Below are 6,321 nucleotides of genomic sequence, written 5' to 3' on the forward strand. Positions count from 1 at the left end.
GTTTAAAGGCACGCCCAGTAGCAACAGCAATTTTGGTATAATTTAAGTATATAACCAAATAAAATGATTATGTGGGATTTTTTAAAAAGAGTATTTATTTGGTAGGTGGAGCAAACATGTGCCACAGGCAAGTATGGGGGCTACAGGATAACTTTTGGGAGGTTCCTTCTTCTACCAAAATGATTCTGGTAATCATGAGCTCCACATAAATGGCAACCACCTAAATGTTTCTTTTTCAATACAGAGTTTTTTTGTGTGTGTAGCCCTGGCTGTCGTGGAACTCACTTTACAGATTAGGCTGTAGTTTTTGTTTTTTTAATGAAGAAACTGACATTTAAAAATTAAAGCAGTGAGCTATAAAGAACACAACAAAATATGTTGAATATGATTGTTATTTAATAATATTAACTTAATCCTTTAAATTGAAAAAACAAAACAAGTTACTATTTCCCTCCCACAATCCTTTTCTCTCAACAATTCTTCATTTTTATTATTTTTTTTTATTTTTTAGTTTTTCGAGACAGGGTTTCTCTGTGGTTTTGGAGCCTGTCCTGGAACTAGCTCTTGTAGACCAGGCTGGTCTCGAACTCACAGAGATCCGCCTGCCTCTGCCTCCCGAGTGCTGGGATTAAAGGCGTGAACCACCACCGCCCGGCCAATTCATTTTTAGAGTTCCAATTTATTTAGAGGCTTACTGAGTGAATGAAGGGTACTTTGCACCTTAAAAATTCTGCCACTTACCCAGAGAGGTAACACACGCCTTTAGTTCCAGAACTCAGGAGGCAGAAGCAAGCTGACCTCTTTGAGTTCAAGGCCAGATACATAGTGAATACACATCTTAAAAAAAAAAAAAAAAAAAGCCTGCCACTTAAAATCTACGATCGCCAGGCAGTGGTGGAGCACACCTTTAATTCTAGCACTTGGGAGGCAGACGGGTGTGGATCCGTGAGTTCGAGGACAGCCTGGTCTATAAGAGCTAGTTCCAGGACAGGTTCCAAAGCTACAAAAAAAACCCTGTCTCGAACCCCTCCCCACCAAAATATTTTATGATAGCAAAATTTTAAAAAGTACTGAAGGCAGGTGAGATGGCACAGCGGGTAATGGTGCTGAGGGTTAAGCTTGGTCACTTGGTTTTCATACCTGCGACCCACAGGCTGCCTTTTGTCTCCCACACACGTCACTCTCATAACCACGTCCCCACCCTGCCACACAAATAAATGGATTTTTTTCTTTAATTTACTATCTAGTAGGAGGAGGTGGCACATGTCTTAATCACAGAACTCAGGAGGCAGAGGCAGGCAGTCTCGGTGAGTTCGAGGCCAGCCTGGTCTACATAGCGAGTTCCTGGACAGCCGAGGCTATGCAGTGAAGAACTGTCTAAAAAACAAAACAAAACAAACAGGGGTGACTAAGCCGTTGCCACAGCACCAGGCTGGGCTCCGGCGCCTTCGCAGGGTGCTGAGCGGCGCCGACTGACTGGGGCAGGGCCCACGCGAGGCCCAGCGGCCTCCAGCCCGACTCTCCCGGGCTCGCGTCCCTACCAGCTCGGGATCCCGCGCTTCAGCTCTCAGACCATCCGGTTCTCTCACGAGGCGCTGGAAATGGTGGGAAAACAAACAGCCGCCAAGAGCACCGGCACGAGGCTGCCAAGCCCGAGCCAGCGCACGCCGGCCCGAACCAGCGCACGGTGTGGGCGGAGCCGGGCGGGGCTCCGAGTCCCTCCGCCCCCTCCCATCGCCCCCGCGCAGCCGCAGAAGCTACACGGCTCCCTAGAAAGGTCAGAGAAGCCAAGGAGGGCTTCGAAGTAGTCCGGTGTGACTGCGGAAGCTGGGCAGTGAAAATGAGCCCGTTAATGTCCCAGCAAATGATCCCAAAACAAAAGAAAACTGAGTCACAAAGAAAGTTTGACATGATCTAAAAAGAAAATAGTGGGCGCATTACAAGAACAGCATAAATCAGAAATAAGAAAAACTAAAGTTACATGGATAGAGGCAGATTGGCTATGAACTCAGAACTACCAGAGCTCCAGATTAAAAAAAAAAGAAGTTTGCCGGGCGGTGGTGGCGCACGCCTTTAATCCCAGCACTCGGGAGGCAGAGGCAGGTGGATCTCTGTGAGTTTGAGTCCAGCCTGGTCTACAAGAGCTAGTTCCAGGACAGGCTCCAAAACCACAGAGAAACCCTGTCTCGAAAAACAAAAAAAAACAAAAACAAAAACAAAAAAAAGAAGAAGAAGAAGTTTAACTTTTTTGGTTAAATAATTGAACTCAGCATTGTGGCTGCATGCCTGTAATTCCTGCACCTTCCCAGGGTGAGGCTGAGAGATGGAGAGTTCAGGGTCATCCTCAGCTCAAGTCTAGCTCCAGCCTGAGACACTCAAGGCTCTACCCCACAAAGAAAAGAAAAGGGGAGTGGGGAATAAACGGAGATGGGAAGAGAAGAAAAACACTGGAAAAAAAAAAAAGGAAAGAGAATAACCATTTCCACCGCATTAGTTGTCCGTTCTTAGGTCAGTGTGGTCTAGATAGCAAGACTCAGGATATCTTGGGCTACAGAAAAACTCTCTCTTAAAAAAATTAAAACAAACAACCCTACAAGAATATCCTAGATGAGGCTAGAGAGATGACTCAGAGGTTAAGAGCACTGACTGTTCTTCCAGAGGTCCTGAGTTCAATTCCCAGCAACCACATGGTGGCTCACGGCCATCTGCCCTCTTCTGGCCAGCAAGCATACAGACAGAATACTGTATACATAATAAATAAATAAATCTTTAAAAAAAAATAAAGTGTTAAAAAAAAGAGTATCCTAGGAAAAAAATTAGTGTCCTATGTGGTGGGAAACCAGCCTCACTTAAATGTTAAAATATAGAGCACCCGGGGCTGGAGAGATGGCTCAGTGGTTAAGAGCATTGCCTGCTCTTCCAAAGGTCCTGAGTTCAATTCCCAGCAACCACATGGTGGCTCACAACCATCTGCAATGAGGTCTTGTGCCCTCTTCTGGCCTGCAGACATACACACACACAGACAGAATATTGTATAATAAATAAATAAATACTTAAAAAATATATAGAGAGAGCACCCGTAATTTTAGAAACATGTTATTGATACCTATTGATGCCTACCAATAAATGTACAGAAGCAAGGCAGGGCTAGTACTCACCTTTAATCCCAACACTGAAGGCTTTTGGGGGGCAGGGAGAACAGGCGAACAGTTCGAGACCAACCTGGTCTACATAGTGAGTTCCTGGACAGCCAGGACTTCACAGAGAAACCCTGTCTCGAAAACAGACAACAAACATACAGAAAATAGACTGGGGTTGTAGAACACAGGGGTTTGGTTTTCAGTAGCCCCTACACACAAACAAGAAATAGAAGGGAAAGCAGAAGCACTAAGGACATTTGGGAAAATTAAGTTAGGATTAGGAGGGAATTATGGTGGGAAGGGAAGAAGAAATTTTTAATAAATTGAGATAAGGCACTGGACAGCCGTTTGGATGAACTGGGCCTGTTGGGTGTGGTGGCTCACACCTGCAAACTCAGCATTTGGGAAGTTAGTCTGGGACACACGGTAAATTCCAGGCTGCCTGGAATACAGCGCATAACCCTGTCTTAAAAAAATATTTCTAGCTTGTTTTTGTTTTCTTTCTTTCTTTCTTTTTTCAGATAGGGTCTTGGCTGTCCTGAAAATCATTATGTAGACCAGGATAAAGAGCTGCCTATCTCTGCCTCCCAAGGGCTGTACCACCATGCCTGGCTTAAGTATATTTCTTACATTGTTTGTCAGGATAAATTTTAAATTGTTCAAAAATGTAAGTGCGAAAATGAAGAGTAATTATAACCCAGGAAAGGGGAAAATATTAATAGTAAATAAAAATCTAAAGTAAATAAAAGATTGATGAATTTGACTCTCAAAAATCCTTTTAGTGCTGAGGATAGAGCTGGTGGTTTAGTGCTTGCTTAGTGAGACCCTCAGTTCAATGGCTGACCTCCAGCACTCTCCAAATTCTTTATTCAATTTCATTTTATTTTTTATTTTCGTATGTATCTGTTTCTGCATGGTTTGTGGGTACCTCTAGAGGCCACAAGAGGGTGTTGGATCCCCTGGAACTAGAATTTCGGGTGGCCACCATATGTGGGTGTTGGGAACTGAGTCATATCTCCAGCCTCCCTCTCAAAATTTAAAAAAACAAAACAAAACTTCTGCTTTGAAAAAGCATACTTAAACATGGTGGGGGAGGGATCGTGACAGATAAAATTTACTGCTAAGAGACAAATTGTGAAACCAACTTCATAATAAAGGGCTTCCATAATAATAAAAGTACAAAGAGCTTTTTAAAAATGTCACCAACTTCAGCCCGGCGGTGGTGGCGCACGCCTTTAATCCCAGCACTCGGGAGGCAGAGGCAGGTGGATCTCTGTGAGTTTGAGTCCAGCCTGGTCTACAAGAGCTAGTTCCAGGACAGGCTCCAAAACTACAGAGAAACCCTGTCTCAAAAACAAACAAACAAAAAAATGTCACTAACTTCATAAAACTTGAATAAAATAGATGAATGGTTAGTTCCTAGAAGAAATAAAAATGACCTTTAAGGGCTGGGACTACAGCTCAGTGCTAGGCCATTTGCATAACAACCATGAGCTGTGGGTTCAAGTCACACTGCTGCAAAAACAAAACAACACACCCTTCGAAGGGCTCGAATTATTTATTTATGGTGACTATTATTATTAGTGTGGTGGGTGTAGGGGTCAAAGGCGACTTTTTGGAATTGGTTCTATCCTTCCACCATGGGTCTAGAGATCAACTTTAGGCTTACATGGCAAGCCCTTTTGCCCACTGGGTCATCTCACCAACCCCCTTTCAACATTTTAGAAAATTCATAACCTCACTTTTAATAAGAAACATACAAATGAAAATGCCATTGAAGTACCACGTTCAATCTTAGGTTCCGATAAATTCTGTTTACCAGCTATCAATGTTAAGTCTCAAACCCTGGGATAAATGACGAGGTGCCTATTTAACATATCAAAGTGGACCTGGCCACCAGGTTCTGCCAGCATCCCCCAGTCTCTACCTGTTACAGGGTATGGTCGGGCAAACTCTACCCTCCACCCTGAACCCTCCAGCCCACGGCTGGGCTGCCCTTCCCCAGAGGCTCTTCCCTGTAGAAGCCAGCCATTTTGGTTACCCGCTCCTTTTTGTATCTTTGCCCTCTTGGCTGCTGCAGCAGGTTCCTCTCCCTTCCCTTCCCTTCCCCACCTCCACATGGCTCAGGCCATGCCCACTCTGGAGTCTCCCAGTTGTCCCTGCCTCTGGCCATGCCCTCCCTTTTGATCTACAATAAGCTGTCTTCTCTACCATCCCTAGGAAGGGTCACATCCTGCCCCTTTCATTTCTTTCATCCAGTGGGAGAAGCCGTTTATAGGTTGAGCATCTCATGTGACAGAAGACTGAGATGACCTGAGCTCCCCAGTGGCAGCCAGGGCCTGAGGGATCTGGGTTGGAAAACACCTGCACCTCATAGCAGTGAATGTGAAATTATAGTAGGCTGTCTTCTGACAGCCACCATGGTGATTTTAGGGTCCCAGGAAGAAAAATGGTGATTGTCACAGCCCCGGGGAACAGAAGAAAGGCCAAGAAACCAAAAGGAAGCTCAAATTCCCAAGCACAATGGGTTACTTTTTGTTTTGTTTTGTTTTTTTGTTTGTTTGTTTTTCGAGACAGGGTTTCTCTGTGGCTTTGGAGCCTGTCCTGGAACTAGCTCTGTAGACCAGGCTGGTCTCGAACTCACAGAGATCCGCCTGCCTCTGCCTCCCGAGTGCTGGGATTAAAGGCGTGCGCCACCATCACCGGGCTCAATGGGTTACTTTTGCTGAATTGCAATTGGAGCCAGAACCTATGGAAAAATACGGAATTTGCCCCCATCTTCCTCCTCCTCCCATTTCCACAGTAGCGTGGAGGGAGGGTGTGGAGAAGCAGCCTTTTGAGAACACCCTCAGGTTTCTCTTCCACTGAATTTGACAGCTCTCTCTCTCTCTCTCTTTCTCTCTGTACCATTTTACACTTCATTTGAACACACACATGCCCCCCCACACACACCTAGCCAATCAGAACCTACTGGGCTCTACGTAAGAGGGTATATAAGATCTGGACAGACAGACTGGGTTCTATTTGGAGTTGGGAAGGATCACTCTTTGTAAGAGAAAAAGAGAAAAATTTCAGAGTCCAGTCCAACTCTCAGCTGGCTCCTGGCTGTGTCAGCACCTAGCTCCCAGACACTGTTGGAGAAGAAACACTGTTCTTTTTTTATTGATATTTATTGAGCTCT

At 45.0% G+C, this 6,321-nt stretch overlaps 1 protein-coding gene across 2 annotated transcripts in view; it reads right to left on the reverse strand.

The window, feature by feature from the left end:
- The window catches only part of Rnf212b (ring finger protein 212B), a 51,048-nt gene extending 49,384 nt beyond the window's left edge, over positions 1 to 1,664 (reverse strand). For both annotated transcript variants that reach the window (XM_057786586.1, XM_057786585.1), the window contains exon 1: positions 1,542 to 1,664. The gene's annotated coding sequence lies outside the window, so the exon portion shown is untranslated. The remainder of the gene's footprint in view (positions 1 to 1,541) is intronic.
- Between the last annotated feature and the right edge of the window lie 4,657 nt (positions 1,665 to 6,321).

The sequence above is a fragment of the Chionomys nivalis genome, chromosome 12, assembly GCF_950005125.1.
Source record: "Chionomys nivalis chromosome 12, mChiNiv1.1, whole genome shotgun sequence".
Taxonomy (NCBI): domain Eukaryota; kingdom Metazoa; phylum Chordata; class Mammalia; order Rodentia; family Cricetidae; genus Chionomys; species Chionomys nivalis.